At 37.3% G+C, this 17,799-nt stretch overlaps 1 protein-coding gene and 1 long non-coding RNA gene across 7 annotated transcripts in view; one reads left to right on the forward strand and one right to left on the reverse strand.

The window, feature by feature from the left end:
- LOC110839727 (kin of IRRE-like protein 2) overlaps positions 1-17,799 on the reverse strand; it is a 577,271-nt gene that overhangs the window by 380,950 nt on the left and 178,522 nt on the right. Inside the window, exon 1 of one of the 6 annotated variants that reach the window (XM_087353934.1) lies at positions 6,683-6,799. The exons of the other annotated variants lie outside the window; for them this stretch is intronic. The gene's annotated coding sequence lies outside the window, so the exon portion shown is untranslated. Of the gene's footprint in view, positions 1-6,682; positions 6,800-17,799 lie in introns of those variants that run through there. 6 annotated transcript variants of the gene reach the window in all.
- LOC110839732 (uncharacterized) lies at positions 357-17,762 on the forward strand. The gene is made up of 3 exons (XR_002546606.2): positions 357-565; positions 15,452-15,804; positions 17,544-17,762. It is a non-coding gene; the product is annotated as an uncharacterized LOC110839732 (long non-coding RNA).

Here is a 17,799-nt window from a genome sequence, read left to right on the forward strand (position 1 = left end):
GGGATGGAAGAACAAACATCCGTTTGGGAGGTATACAGAATTACAGTGTTCCGGTAAATGGTCGCCAGTCAGGGTTTATGTAAATAAATGAAGCGACATCATTGATAACACGTAAAAGCTCTCCATCAAATACCACTGCTAGCTACTGGGCACATGCATTTTTAAAACTCAATTACGTAATACTAGTAATTTATCCGTCAAGAATGATGTGAAAACCTAAGTAGTAAACACGCGTAGTCATAAATATTACTCCGTAAAGCCTGAAATCCGTTAACAGCATTACCATGGCAACGGCTATAACACGCATATTTATAAATATCCGATAAGGCCAAAAATCCCTTAACAACAAATGATCACCAATCGACAGTCACTCATTACACAGAGAATCAGATTTGTTGCGTTGTGGAGTTATATTCTGTTTGGACCTAGACAACTGTCAGTAAACAGACTTTATTTTAAGCTGGATTAAAGAAGTTTGATTCCCATGAAGTGCAAGAATATTTCACTCAGCCATTGTGGGGCTCAATTAGCCTTCAACCCAACCTACAGAGATCATCAAGCACTGGTAAGCTTTACATTTCCGTTCTCTTTTGTTATTGTGATTTATGTAACAAGTTGCGGTCTTTGACAAAACGTCTTTGCCCAATAACCAAACGTAAATAGAAATCCATTGTTCTGTTTGGGTCATCCATAATGCATGAATTCCATCGACTCCGGTGATCACACGATATTGAGAAGAAATATTATAACCGCCATACAGGACTTTCAGTTTCGTGCCGATTTGGGACAAGTGTATTCCTTGCGTCTTATAGAAATCGAAGATTCATTAACATTTACAAAAGCCTGCCAATTCTTGTGAATATTTTTACAATAGACATAAAACTAAAAGCCAAAGTTAAAGTCAAGATAAGGAAAGAAAAGTACACAAGTTAAATTCCTTATTTTTATTTACACTTTAGACGTGAAAAATTAATAAGTACTTTAACCAATTCTAAACACATCCCATCGTCGTCTTTGAAAATTCAACCGTGGCGGACAGGGAAACGTACTTCTGGAACCGCTGATCACGGTATCACATGAAAACAAAGAATAATGACCATACCTACAGCGGGATTCGAATCAGCGATAGCAGAGTTTCGCCTAGGCGATCACGGAATATGACGTCAGATTTATAAAATGAATGAAATGACGCATGAAAAACAACCAGAGTGGACAAACTGTATCTCCGCGCTCCGTATTATTAAGAATCAGCACATAGCTAAGCTATATTAAGATCTGATGTCACGCTAATGAGATAGTTAGTGTCTGTTGAGACAGAACAATGGGCAGAACATTATTCAAATGTTATGCCATAATTATCCTGGCCGAATTCAGCGCTGTGCAGTGATAAACGGCCTACTGCACTGCGCTCAATCATGCACAAATAACAGGTGAGCAATTCTGCATATTGGTAGTGCAACAATGACCCACATCCTTCCTCGTAAATTGAAAGATCGATTGTCAGTGGATAACCACACGCTCTACCACGACGCTCGCAGATACCACTGGTTAGAGTGCTGTTAGAATGCTCTTATGCTGAACGACATAAATGGATCTGTAACGACTAGTGTGGTCGCCGGTTCGAACCCCACTTAGTACATCGACACTAATCATGCGATTCATCAGAATAAAATGTTCCAGTACTGGGACTGCCCAATAGGTTCACCTGCGAATTACAAACCAACATGCGGAATAACTAAACAGGCATAACTAATTAACTAACTAATTACCAGCAGCTACACACATTACAAACAAACGAAGAAGTTACGAAACTAATTAAACAACGTACCAAAAAACTAAGTAATTGATTCACTAAACAGCCAAATAAACAAATCGCCAACAAACCAAATATTATCAAACAAACTCTTAAATAAACCAAGCGAACACTTAATAAACAATATTAGAGCCAGGCGGTTCAACACCACTAACTTCGCGAGAGTAATATTGGTTATTTTTCAACAAAAAACATTTTGAAGCGCAATTTGTAGACATGCTTATAATCCTCACCAAACAAAATTTCGTATCATAGTTGCAATTCTTCAGTAATTACTGTGACTTCTTCAAGGAGTAAAATGTATTTTATGCTGTCGAACTACCCCGTGCAGGCCTGCATTTTCAACAGAACTGCCTTTACGAACGTCTCCGAACGTTTCCATATATTATTTTCATTTATATATTTCATACGTTTCCATTACTGAAAATGGGGCGATTATCCTAGAATGAGCTATGTTATCATCTTTCACAACAACACAGAAAATATCAAGTGTGAACACATAACACACAGAGATTAATACAAAACAAACATTGGATTGAAAAGTATTAAAGGATGCACGAATACAGTGACAAATGAGCATGATGAAATAAAAGCTTTCTTTTCAGTAAAGATGCTGTGATTAAGACACAAATCAACAATGATTATGAAGAATGTTGGACCTTAAAAAAATGGAATATGAGGACGACGTTACGAATACTTACACATGAAACACCCTGCAAGCTTCCAACACTGCATTATTGCCTGATTACATACTGTCCCGCTGTACGCCTAGAGCGGTCCACAGAAAACCCATCGCCAGTACAATTTTGCGTTCAATCAGGCCTATGAACATGTGAACTAGGTTGAGAATGGGACCTGTGGTTACCATGAAAGCAGGAAAATGGGTGTGAGGTTAAGAGTAATATAGTAATGGTATAGCATAATTTACCCTTAGAATGACCCATCATTCCGTAAAATATCAGTATTTCGTTCACAAATATACTCGAAAAACGTTACTAGTTAATTAGAACCTATACACTCCCACTGTTTACTTTTAAGAGTTAACAATTAACAAATTGACTGTCTAATGGGCCAACTCACTCATTAACCATCAAACTGACTCGACATACAAATACATTACTAAACAACTAATTTATTGATCAACTAACAGACCAGCTAAATGACTGACTTTTAAACTACGAGGATAATTGAGTATTAAAATGCCTTCTTCGGCGCTGCTCAGATATCCAAGAAATTCTTCACCTTTTATAAAAGCAGTAATTCTAAAATTCCGCCAATGAATGGAGTGCCAGGTGGATCCAGTCCACCACTTCATACCTGCATCACGAAGACATATATCTCAATCTTATCGTATTTCCTCAATTCTGATTTAATAATATTTTTGCAGAAAAAGGATCCGTATCGAATCTTAGATACCATCAAATGTAAAATACCCTGACTTCATAAATTTTAAAATGTGAAAAACTGCATCTTAAAGTCGAGGAAATACGGCATAATCCCAGTGGTCTCTTGCCTTCAAGGTTTCTTTATAAAATTCTGTGTTCATCTTTCTTTCGCTTCATTAAAATTATTCTTATTATGCTGTGTTCTCAGAGTTGTTGACGGCTGCATTTTAGACTACAAATTGTAAGAATGAGTTCAATTAACAGCAAGTGATCCGATTTACACGTAAGCACAAATATAAAAAACACAGACACGCTCAACTTGGAGGATAACGATGAAGTCGGGCTAGCTTGTCCTGTGGTTATGATGCAGAGAGAGAGTTTTAAAACTTTGAAGTTCCTTACAGTCGACGTAACAAGAATGAATTCAGAATTATTCGCACAAAAACTTTGATTTTGATGGATGTTTTGGATACCCATTCCTTTAAATTGCAATCAATTTATAGAAAATTCCATTTCCTAGCTTTCAACCTACAAATGCATTAGTTAGGCCAAAAGCGTCCTGAGCATTACTGTGTTGAGACTAAAGGCACAACTGACGTATAGATGAAGTTAAATATCACACAATCATATATAAAATCATACATACAAACAAAACTCTTTAAACTTTGAAAAGACACTTGGTGCCAAACGCGTTTCGACCTCAAGAGTTGACCTCTTGAAATCGAAACGCGTTTACCAGCTAAAACTTCGTTTTATTAAACTTCATCAATTTTTTTTAACGTAATTAATAGTGAGCCGTTAAGGACCAGCCATGGTTTGTTTTAAGATACTATTCAGGTCTGGGGAGACTGAAGAAAGCCAAGGCAGATTTTTCGACCGAAATTAGAACCAGGAAACTCATAAATACGAATCTAGGGCTATAATCACTATATGTCAGTTCAAATACGGCTATTATTTCCATTTTAGCACACCATCCTGGATGGATTACAATAAATCCTGTCCACCCCTGCACTTACAAATTCGACTATACTGCCATTGTAAAGTTGGAATCTCCTGCTGTGTCGAGCGAACATTACGCGCACTGTAAGCGTGTTGTAAGAAAGTGCTACGTACCAGTAGGTACGCTCCTGGGCTGCAGGAGTTGGACCACAAACGAAACGACCTGAACAGGGAACCGCAATATCCCCTAATTCAGATGCAACAGTTTCTATCCAGCTCCCGAGCGAGAAACACGGCTGCATATAAGCACGTATTACACCATGGGCGAGACCGCGGCACTCAGATCTGCGCGACGAATGTCATGTCAGTCGCCAAATGCAACATTTCAAAACATGTTAGCCATTAGTTCATGTTTTTAAGACAGAAGCAGTCTACAAAAAAATTAATTAATATACATTCTACCAAATGGTAAGGAACACACTTAACTCTACAGAATACCACACTAATCGTATCCCTGCAAACAGTAACACGAGGGCCGTGAGAACTTCTGAGGTGTGAGCCACCCTAACACTGATAGAAAATTTAGAAGTAAAGTGTTAATATTTCATTTCAATCATTATTACTGCACGCAACAGATTCTACCTCCCCTTAACTGTGTTCATTCGAAATCGAGTAGAATTTTGGTCACACCTTGTTTTCTGGAAACACCAAAGAAGGGAATTTGAAAAGCTTGTTAAACATGTAAACTTGAGTTCGAGTCACGTCTGCTTGTTATTGGGTGTTTTGTTGATACGCGGTGTTGGAACAAACCGCTGCATGCAAATATTTGGGGGCGAGGGTAAAAAAAGTGGGGAGACTGTTATTTAGAAATGTATACACTGCAGAGATGGACATGGAATTGGAATGTGTGATATGCATGCCTGTGTGACGTCCGTTACTGTTGTGTTTCGGGCAAGAATAAAAGGGTCCGATAAAAAAACCAATACAAACTATGCAATTCCACTAATTGTGATATTAAAATAATTCATCTCGTTACAAAGAGTAAAATTAATGCAACTATGGCGGTTACAACCTTAGAAATATAATATATTGTTCCTATAACACTAAACTCCAAAGATTATAAACATTTGTAATAGTATATAGAGTAAGCAAACCAGCAACTATTAACACTATAAAAAGACACTATTGCTATACGCGTTTCGACCTCAAGAGGTCATCATCAGTTTTAAGATTTGTAATAGTGGTGTGTCATCGTTATGACAATTTTAATTGAATGTCGAATATTGTTTGGATAAAAACGCATATACGACGCTAGAGAACTTGTCTTTTTGTTTACAGTCAGAAACCACTGTAAATCTCATTAGATAAAGTTATTTTAGTAATGTGTGGGTCTTGCGATGTTATCTCGGTCGCTAGATGGACTATTCTGGCATGGCATTATTCGTTTTTCCCCCGTATCCCTTAAGAAAAAGGCAGTACCTTAAAATTAGCCAGCGACATTTCATTTCGTGTCCTGTCAAATTCGTTGCTAGCGAATGTTAGGTTATTCGAAGCTGGAAATACATAAAGCTGAAAAAGTTGAAAATAAAGAAAAGAAAAAAAAACGTCAATTTGAAGATGGTAACAACAGAACAGGAAATTTCTTATACATCTCTCATTTTTCAATTTTCAACTTCTCTTGATATTGGCACAGTTTTTCAGTTATTATCCTACTTTATTATTTTAAAAAAGAAAATGTTTACTTTCCCGAGTCTAATAATTTTTAATCTAGAGACTGGCTGTCGATACATTTTATAAAAACATTGGTACGTACCAACATTTATGTTTTTTTAATTTGCCACCGCGAATAACATACTACAAACACCGCGGCCTTATAATCGTCTAAAATTAAAGGAAATCTATCGGTATGGAAATTCAATTCAATTCAATTAATTTAATGACAGACCTCAGAGACGTGAGTAGATTTGGTTAAAGTATGTTTATAAGAACGTAAGACAACATTACAGTAGCACACAGTATATCTTTCAGTTTGATACCGATATTTAATAAACTAGCGAAGCAAGGCATATGATACTTTGCACAGAAACATCATCAGTATGGCCACAAAATGTGTGCAACTTTACTCAGTTTTAGACTAATATGATAACCACAAACATCGAGGCAGTAGAAAGTTATGGCGTGACAAATTTAACTTAGCAGGAACTTTTCAAGTAGGCCTCCCAAAAAATAGAAATGGATCATTAAAATATAAAATGTTTAATTTATATTTTCTTTAGTTTCGCTATATAGACTGAAGAATTTTAAAACATGTCGCGTCATTAAGTTATTAACAGAATTTATTCTATGTTAATCCCACTCTTGACATTTCCTTTTATAATTCAGTAAAATTGTTTGTAGGCCTACTTATATTAAAAGTATTCCTACATTTTCTTCATATTCTAAAGCTTATTAGTGTTTAATCAGTATGTCCAAACTCTGGTGAAATAATTATTAAATAGAAATACATTTATTTACATTTTAAGTTCAATCCAGTAGAAGACAGTACCTTAAAATTAAATTCTGTCCATTTCCACTGTGCTAAACCGTAGCCTGCTAACTGCAAAGATCTCATGAGATATAAGTTGAAGTTTCATTCTCTTGGAATACATCCTTGTCTTCAGCAGAGGAGAAGTCAACTGGCATCTCTCTGGGATGCTATTAGAATCTTCCACAGCTGCCAGAACAAACATTCAAGAGCCGCTGAAGGTGTAAGATACAGAATGTTCCATTTAAAACATAACTATAACAACTACACATAAAAACCCTTCACGCGGAATATCAAAGAACCAATGACAGAACACTAAATCCTCCCCAACACGTGTTTGTCGAAGAATAAGTACTTTAATCTGATAAAAATAAAGCGAATAATTAACTGTCGAACGCATATATTACAAACATGCTGTAACAGCACACGAAAAATGCCACTACTCCTTAAAGAGCTAAAGGTTCAGCTTTTGCGCATGGATCTGTACAACATACTTGTTTTCTTTTTATTCAGCATATAAATGCGAGTAAATATTCAGCTCAAATTCTTTCCGCGTCTTTCACTCACAAACAGCATTTAACCTGTGGTCTCAGGGTCGATTATGCTGTTACAATATTGGTAACTTGCATCGAAGTATGTTCCGTGTTTTTGTATTTATGACATTGCCCTTGGACAGCAATGCAAAATCAAAACTTAAATGTAAAAGTGACAACGAAGCAAGAAAAAGTTATAAATTTTGGCAACAGATAAGAAAACGTATCCCCCGCGTTGGACGAATTTTGCAGCTGATGCACTGATTTAAATCGGCGCGGTCGTAATTTCAGCTGTTCCTGTCGCTTTATGAGCATTTATCACAAACACTTCCTGTGTCCCGAGATTTTACCAGTCGATGGATTGCTCTCTTAATTCGGTTCTTCCGTCAGGATGAAAATCACGAAATTCGTCACAAACGATTTGGATTCAAAGTCATTTTCGAGAATGAAAGCAAAAGTTCGGCTCGTGAACACACCCGTGTTCGCGCCTGCACAACGTTTGCGCATCTGACATGAGCATCGGCCTAGCAACAAGGATGACCCTGACTGGGCTAAAACGAGGAAACCCTGTAGTTTATTACACAGATATTGGCCCTGCTTCTAATTTTATTTTTATACCTTAGCACGTGACTTGTTGAATCGCTTTCTAATAGCACATTCTGTACTTGTTAGGGGTGAAGTATGTGGCGGCTAATTAATTCACCCGTTTCTTCATCTTAAAGCCCTGTTCTCTCATTTTCTTCACCTAGTTCCTGTATTTGTAGCTGTTAACTCCGGCTTTTAGCGGGAAGTTTTCTCCCAGAATTTCCGCTGCGTGTTCGTCCAATAGTACTAGCACGTTGTAGCTTTATTATGTCTGCCTGTGAGAGATTCCAGTGTTTCCAGTTAAATGCACGGCGCCTCACAAAGGATGTGCTCGACAGTTTACACAGACCGAAATTTTGTGTTATGTTGTAGGACCTTAATACTTTTTTAATATCCTTATAATGATAAATAAATGATATGTGGATCTACTTCAAATCTCGGACCAGAAATAGACTACTCTGACTCAGATTCTGGTGGTATTCCTCGTAAGAGAAAGAACAACAATTACAAGAGGCTGCTCCCAATTCCCTCCCCGAACACCCGCAGTTCAGAATTACTTATTATGTCATTTCATCGACGCTACCTAATGCCTGAGATAGGATATTCGCTGTTAACAGAAGGAACAAGCAGTCAGCGATAGGGAGCTGATGAAACAAGGCTGGAAAATGTTAGTCTTTGGAGCATACTAATATTAAAAAAGCGTTCTTTACGCCACATCACACAGGTCGTTGCTGAAATTGTGATTCGTGTCCACTGTGCCTTCGACCATTCTTACACCAATATTATTCATGGCATGGTTGCGTCTTAGGTCGTTCTTGTAGTAATTTGACCCAAATCACTGTTGCTGAACAATGTCTTGCAATCATTATTTTAGACTGTTTTTGCCATATTATTATCCGAAGTCCATTTGTTGCGGAACAAATGGTACTAACAATGGGAGTTCTTAAAACTCACTGCTGTCCAAACTACAGACTAATCATGCCGACAGACAAACATGGCCAGCCCATAAGGTGTCCTTCGGCCACTAAAATGTAGTTTTATGAGTGATTTCACCTGTTCAGGCTCTCTCTGAGTTTAGTAGTGTCTTACCAAGAAGAAATTTGGATACTGAATTCGTGGAAGATATTTAAATTTAAAAAATGATCATGGAATTTTGTTAAGAACCCTACAGAAATACTGAATAATTAGTAGAAAACAGAGCAGAGTAGGAGAATATATGAGATCTTTACTCTTTTATGTGTTGTCTAGGTTTCTGCAATTCCCGAAAGGTTTATACAAATTCCTTTCCGACTCTTTTATTAAACCTGAACCAAGAAAGAACTGTAATTATGCCTCTGTCTGAAGAGGTTATATATATAAGTTATATAAAATGTCGCATTTCTATGTGATGAAAAATACAGTGAAGGGGATAAGATCTTTCTCCTCAAGGAATCTCATTATACTCCAAGTAAGACACGGTGAAAGCATTCTGACTTATGGTGTTATTATGTTGGCAGTTAAATTACTTTTCCATGAGCTCTCAGTATAGTCTATTTTAACCTAAATTTAAATGGTGACGCCATTCCGCAGCGAACTGAACTGAACTGAACTCAATTGATAAATGAAGTAGTAAATTGCGGCACAAACGAAAGTAATTTTGGAAAATGGAACTCACAAATTACTATCCAAATAATTACTTCCATTTCGTCCTAAAACAAGGCAAGAAATAGACGGCAATATAATGGGTTCTCATGGAATGCAATGTGTAATACAGATATGAAATTTTAATTTTTTGCCGTAGTTAATATCGATATAACAGTTTGTGTTGCATAATGACAGAAAATAATTTTAACCGAAAAAATTGAAGCGAAGTTAGCGCTCGGAAAAATCAGTGTAAGCATAGATGAGGAAATTAAATTCAAAATGATCTGAAATAAATAGTGTGTGAGAATGTGGGTTGGATTAAATTTCGTCAGGAAAGGGTCCAGTGGATAAGTGATTTAGATACTGTGAAATATAAAAATATGAATAGGTATCTTTAAGTTGCAATGATTAAACTATATGTAAAAAAATAATTTAGTTCAAATAATGAATACATTTAAGGTATAATAAAGATGAACAATTATGAACATCAAATAGAACATTTTTCGGTTGGGGTCGATTTGTAAGAAGTTGTCGCGGCCAATCAATGCCACAAACCATCTACCCCCCACACACACACAAAATATATACTAAATAGGGTTGGTGCGCTGCCATGACAATTCCACAATATTTATTGCGCCACGAGTGTAGCGAGGTTGCGCAACACTGATCTAAGGAACTAACGACATGAAACAGAGTCCTTCTGGGAAAGCTAGTAACAGAACACAAAGTTAGTCAAGAAATTCCACGACTTCTACAGAATACAAAGTATTATTACCGTTTTCACAAAACTCCGCCAACCGGCTCTATCTTGAACCAGATGAATGCAACTCACACTTCCAACTCATTTCCCATCAATTTTAATATTATCCTATGCTTTTCAACCGAACGTTTTTACACATTTATCACACCCTATTAGCCTTGCCGATCTCATCTTCCTCCATATGATCATCCTAAGAATAAAGATTTGTATATGTGGTTGTGTATTCGTATTACAGATATGAATTAAATTAATACCAAAATTAGAATTTCTGTTAAGTGTTTTAGGTCCTTCCGTAACAGGGAGTTGGAATAGAACCACAAACAAAGATTCGCACCATGGCGAAGTTCCCAGTTTTCAAACCATGAAATAATATTCCACGCACAAGATGTAGTGGCATTTGCAATCTCTCATCTCTTACCCTGCCAATTTTCACTGAGACTGTGTAGGCGTATCAGCTCACTACTGTCGAGAGTTGGAATAAAGGGCATTATGTGCGTATGTTCCTGTATTTATTCCACATAATTACCACTGAACCTCCGACTTTGGGGGAGCAGAAATGACTGTGACTCTCGTAGAGATTAAAGAACATCCCCTGCTGAAAGGCAATTTCCACACGACCGGAAACCGGCCACCGGAACTAGTGAATGAAAATCACGAAAATCACGACAATGACACGATGTATTTAAACCAAAAAAATTAGACGAGGAAGGGACAATATTACAGAAGGGAGGAATTCAATGCTTGCTCTGTTCTTAAAGTTTCTTCATTAGAGAAAGAAAACTTAGTCTGAGGGTGTAGCATAAACAGAGACACAAGAGGTCTCGAAAACTTTAGCTGAAAATATTAAACAGACCGCCTTGATGGTTTAAATGTTGAGGTAGGAGATAATATTAAAACTAATCTTTGATAGTAGATATTTTATGTAAGTCAATTCTTCGCCACCTTTCATTAATGGAGAATTAAAATATCAATATTAAACAAATAATCACATGGCATTCACTAATGAAAATCGTAAGAGAAAATGTTATTATAAACCTATAATTTTCACAGAATTCGTCCAAACACGCCCCCTTCCGTTGTTTAGAAACAAATGCAGAAAATTGTTCAATAAGCAATAGGCATTCCGTCCAGATTGGATTCAGAGCATTATGTACACTCCGTTTTGGAAGAATAAAAATTTCTCATAACTGATCAACAATTTAAAAAAGGCGTGCCTAAATGGCCACGTTTTGAAAATTCCACTCTTAATACTGTGCAATTAAACCCCACTTTGAAGGCGAACAAAATTTCTGCTGCTCAGGAAACGATGAAGAAAGACCACGAGCCTGGGGCTTATTTAGGCTGCTTTTTATTGCTAAAATAAGATCGATATATTCAGAGATGTTAAGTGGCTCTTTTTTGAAGGAGCTTTCTTAAGGAGATTTAATGCATCTTCTGGTTGTACAGCACTCGGTGGCGGGCTTTTGTTTGCCTCCAGCTCCCTGGAAATTCTAGGAGACACATTGCCGAAACTTGTATAATAAATTCTACTCGCTATCACAAAATGTTTATGAGGTGGGCTTACACTATGCCAGAAACCTCTTTTCTTATCGTACAAGTGAATTTTCTTTTCGATAACAGCAAAATGCTAAGAGGGGTTAGAGCAAGATTTATCTCATTATTTTCCAAGGGTGTTAACACCATGAATATCGTGCGGAAGCTATGAATTGTGGCAGATTATTGTAATTTAAAGCTACAGAGAATTAATGACATGTGTTTAAACATTTCACGAACTGACTACGAGGTTAGTACAATTAAAAAGCGATGATGACCAAATTCGCCTGGTTCATGATACGATCCCAATGAGTACAGCCTAATGCCAAAGTTGAAATATTATACCTACAAGACAACACAAATTCCAGCAATAACCGTTTACGTTTATATAGACATAGTTCTTAAAAAAAAGTTGAAGCCTATAACTGATCTGAAGAAACTATACTTAATTTGAAACTATCATAAAGAGGATGTTCTTTGAACTCCAGAAAATGTGGTACCACAAACGACTCTGTATGTACCCATGAGGTGCTGCTAAAGCTCATAAGTGTCCTTCGTTAAAAACGTACATACATCCCCTTCAAACCGACAACAATTAGCCACAACTGTATTTGAACATGTTGCGGACTGTTCTATCGCAGCGGGGCAGTGTATGGGCCTGGTGATGACTGATCTTCATCCTAATTACAAGTAATCAATAAATTGTAGGAACTCTGTTGGGATAAAAAGCGTTAACGTTTTCATTGTGGTTAAAGTTGTTCTGTGTGAAACACTGGTTATTGTTTTATTTTGTTCAGGTAATTATACAATTAATACGGCCACTGTTTTAGCAACTATCTCTATGGTTACTACCGATAATCAATCTCTGCATACAGCGTTACGTTATTATTAACCATTAATGACACTAAACCAATTACCTAACTATGTACGTGTCATTAAAGCAGAAACCTACAATAATTAGAAAAAAAAACTTTACCGCCTTTTCCAAATATATCGTAAACCATTTCAACTATTCATTTGATATATTTAACTATATAACTAACTCACTAGAGCAAAGCCTTTATTCAGACGCTGATAGCCACAGTAAAGAAATTCAGCCCCCTGAATGAAGTGTAAGAGCTCATCAACCATGTACGCAACAGCCCACTCTCCTGAGACGACTGAATCCACACACTGCATTCGTGTTAATATTATCACACCATTTACGGTTTAACTGTCAAATTTCACGCTATCCGCTTTCGAGACCGGGTGTCGATTCTGAATTTGGAGACCGGCTATACTGAGGTTTTCGTGGACTTTCTCAGTCCCTCTAGGATAATGCTCATAAACACCCAAAAATAAACGAAAAATTGTTAGTCCCAATGGAAAACTAATAAATATATTCCTATTTTGAGTACACTTTAATAGACCTAGCAAAATAAGAATAATTCAGTAAAAGACAGGTTCTCTTAAAAGCTAATAGTAGCTCAGGAGGTGAACAAATTGGTGTCCTTTTGTGGAACCAGCACTGGGCTATATCTTTAAATGCAGCCCACAATTTCATATTCTATTTAAGCTTAGGTATCCTAAAAAAGTCTCTTCTGTTCGGATTTTCCGACCAAATTCTATATGAATCCTCCCCTCTTCCACTACCCGTCTCATTAATTCGTTTCCCCCTATTAATATTGCTTGAAGATTACAAATCATGAAAGCTCCTTGTTGTGCATTTTTCTCACGTTCTAATTACACCTCCTCTCTCCGCAGCATCCAGTTTTCATAAAACAAATATAAGTTAATATAAACTACAAGCAAAAATAGTCTTACACAGTCGTAAATTATTGCTTTAACATTTAAGTTTTCACATAGAACGACGGAATTTAACAGATTCTGAAGTAATAGCAGAAAGCACAACCCAAATTTATCTGGCATTAAAGTTTTCGTAATGCAATTTTAATTTTCTGCTACACCCACAGCAACAACGAATAAAGTCTTTTCCTCGTAAGGTGCCAAAGTAGATAAATGGAACTGGGACAGGGAAGTTAATCGAATAAAGTAGTAGTTTATTTGCTTTACAGACTACTTACTGCAGCAGAGCAACTTCTAAATATTATTTACAAAACCTTTTCCTTTTACTCGATGGCACACACGAATAAACGAACGGACAAACACACACAGACTCTAATTTTCAGCAAACTCAGCGAAAAACTTGTTCTAACGGAATTTGCTATTTTCGACTCTCAAAAGGGAAACACGAATTGATGTTCATGTGATGCGGAAGGGCAAGGCAAGCTGAAAGGAGAAATTTACGTTCTCACGAGGAATGGGGGAAGGGAAGAAATGTGGCTGAAACGACTTCGAGAAAGAAACCATGACGCGACCCATAATGACGTAAGGTCCGTTACGTATAGTTCTTACGAAAATAATTAAAGACGCCTGAAACACCACTAACTGGGTTCTGATTCCTTATATTATTTTAAATGGTTTGAGTATAATTTCTACATGCGCACAAAGCATCGCTATAGAATACATAATATATTGCGTCTACTGATAAAGTTGTACGCAAATGTCTCTTCTCTGCCGCCGGTTCGCCACAAAGCCCTGCAAATCTTCTACGACGCAAGTCCATAAAAACAATAAAATCAATTTACCTGAATTATATCAGTTCCTGCCGAGAACATAATCAATGGACAAATTGAAGATAAACTCGACTTTACATACCAGAATAAATAATTTCATGTCTCAGTCTTTCTTCAGAAGTTTATAGTTGATTAGCTCCAGTATGTTATGGGCCCGAAGAATCATTACCACGTTCAAAAGAGGCCGATATTGGACGGTACACTGAATCTGTTCAAACTATTCCACATCGTTTTGTGAGAACCTCAAATCAATTTATCAGCGTTGCTAAAGGCTCGAAGCATTCACTTTCCTTTCTTGCAATAGATAGTGAAGCTAGTACAAAACTAAGAGGCAAGAAGGCCATGGGGTCATGGTTATGGTCACGCTCTCGAAGTTGTAGTTAAGCATCTAAAGTGGCGGCTGTCGCTTAATATAACTCGCAAGAGAAACTTGAACTTGTGGTAGCATGGAACAAGGGTCGAGACGAACAAAGAACATACGTGAATATACGGCAAGACTTCGCGCGTGTCCGAGCAAATATGTTTTAATATGCTGGTGATTCAAGGCTCTAATACTAAAGTTAACGAGGTATCGGGAAGATCACTTCGAGCCGAAACGTTTATTACAGATTCGCCATTGCTTCCAAGTGACGATGTTTTGACGATTTATATAGATGCTCCGTAATTCCGCTGCAGCCTTTGAAACACAGGTTTTCTTTAGCTGAATGATATCGGCGATTTGCTAGCTGGAACAAATGTGTTAGAGCTAACAACTAAAATACGGCTTGAAAAAATCAGTCCGTGGGCCACACGTAGGTAGAAGTGTCACAATTTCTGTGCTTTGAAAGAATAAAAAATATGGGGAACAAAGCCAATAAATGTTCAATAATTAAGAGTGTCTGAAGCTGCTACAGTAAGGACAAAGAGATAGAATCGAAAATAAGATTTGGAAATAATTATATCAAATTTTACAATTAAAAATACGAATACATTTTGAAACGGTTGAAGAATGTATTTAGAATTACAGTGATTATTAAGTCGATGAGTCTTCTGGGCTGTAACGTCATGTGGATTTGTAGGTATATACCAAAGTTTCGGAGAAACATGTCGTTTCTATCTTCAGGGCTGAAGTGTTACAAATGGAATGTAAATACCTTTTTAGAGACAGAAGAAGGACGAGGCTTTGTGGAAAGGGAGAAGCATCCAACAACAGACGAGGAAACAGGAGATGGTCTGTGCCAAAAGGGAGTCCCTATGCAGGAAGTCGGAGAAAATGGCCAAGTCCAGCGAGAGGCAGAAAAGGCCTTGGCACTTTCCGGGGTCAAAAGGAGGGTAGACTCCCACACGGCTTTACAACCCAGAAAACCAACATCATCTTCACCGCCATGAGAACCTCAAATCTCCAGTGACTGAAGTTAGCTCATTTCAAGCGACTCAACTGAGTAGCCCACTCTCCCTTCAACTTTCCACCCGAGCGCGGAAACATCCAGTCGTCGTCGTCGTGTTCTTTTAAAGGTACGTCCGGATTACATGTTCTCGGGCTGAGGGGTGACTGTTCCCGTCCACATTGACAAAAAAAACAGACGGAGCACAAGTATGAGAAGTCCGGACTAACCCTAAGAGTACTACCAGACTGTAGACAAAGTCTTCAGAAATCCGGCAACAAAACATATTATTAGTTTCGATATAAATATTTCCGTCTCATTAATTTGACTTACACAGTTTTGAAATGATACAAACAATTGTAGTCCATGAAACACTGCTCACTAAAGTTTACAATCCAAGCCTAGAGTTTTAAGCAGTATTTAATTTCATAAAAGAATATGTTTTTTGAAGTTTTAACCCAGTTAAACACGAGTAATGTCGATTGATGCAGCTGTTTGTTCATGTAATAGGACCTTTCCTGAAAGAGCAATACCAATATAGGAGGTGAACAACGAAGCAAGTTCCACACGTTAAACAGTGAACAGGAAGAAACTATGTTAGCAGGAACGGAACAGTTCTTGGTAGTAGTCCACGTAAATTTCTGTCTGCGATCACTACCTTGTGTATTTAAAAGACGGTTCTGGTAAATGGGTTTCCAGGGACAAATTTAAAAGCCTACTATGAATATTGAATACGGGACTTAAGGCGCCGAAGGCGTGCACATATAAACGTGTAAGAGTCTGGATGCAAACACTTCGAACTCTAAACGAAAGGGAAAGTCTACGGGTTAAGTGGACCAAAATAAAGAACTATATTTAAGAGAGGCTAAAGGGAAAAGACCTTCATTGACATTGGTGAGGAACCTGGTCAAGACAAGAGTTCAGTATGCATTTGAATACACCTACTCTTGACCTACAGAATGTAATGTCCACACAAAAATTAACGACGATTCCAGCATTTCATGGTCGTAAATTCATTGACTATAACGTAGGGATGCATTGCTTAAATACTGAAATTAGTTGTTTCTTCTGGGAGGACCTTGTTGTTGGAAGAAGTATTTTTCTGCAATAACATCAGAAAATTGTGCTGAGAAAAATAAGATTTGGTGTGTGATTGTGTATTAGATATGTGATATAAATAGGCCTGCCTGGTGTTATTAAATGCTACTATACTCTATGTGGATGAAGATTTAGTACTGACAGTAAACTTTCTTAGTAAGCAGGTGAGCTCGGTAGTCTGTATTTATTAGAGAATTTGGCTCATGTATTTAAACCAAACCGTATGAATATATAAATGGAAGTACACGTTCGTGGCCTACTTTAAAGGCTACGTCATTACGTAACTTATGAAAGGACAATAATTTGTTGCGAAGCTGGATGGAAGAAAATGTATACTGCACTACGATTAAAGTTTCATTCTGTCTCTTAATTTCTCAGCGGGCAGGCATTTTAAGAAAATATCGACTCGATACAAACAGACACGTCGACAAAACGGAGACACATAATTTTACACAGAGATCTTTCGTCATGACACCAAGAAAATAACATTGTTATAACCTTTTGGATAAGGGGTGTGGAGTTACTACTTAATATTCATTACTCAGCGGACGCACGACGTAGCAGACAGAGGGTGGTGGGTTGCTCGTCATACTTACACCCTAGATGCTGAATATCAACATTTTAACCTCGAAGTTTTTCTTCGCCACCGGCACTGCACAAACTAGATGTGCTCTGGGTTTTCTTCCTCCCTTGACCACCCTTCTATCTCGTATCATCTCCTAGTGATATTTTCACACCTTTTTCAACAACATTCCTTTTTCTTTTTCACAGTTCTTGCATATTCCAGTGCTATAAACTAAGAGTGGCGTATGACAGTTTTTCAGGTATGTAGAAACCCACCATCTCAGCCTGTTATTTTTTAAATTAATGTAGAACAATTTATGGTTCGTTGCCCTTCTGACGTAACCTATAGTCCAGGAACCTTGACAAAGTCAAATGCAAATAAGCCATTATATACGCTTATGACATTGTTGATTTCCTACTTGTCTTCCCCGATAAAATGTTGATCTATCATTGCCAAGTAAAG

The sequence above is a fragment of the Zootermopsis nevadensis genome, unplaced genomic scaffold (assembly GCF_977971745.1).
Source record: "Zootermopsis nevadensis isolate Lab colony 2312 unplaced genomic scaffold, Znev_1.0 Znev_ptg000022l, whole genome shotgun sequence".
NCBI classification, from domain to species: Eukaryota; Metazoa; Arthropoda; class Insecta; order Blattodea; family Termopsidae; genus Zootermopsis; species Zootermopsis nevadensis.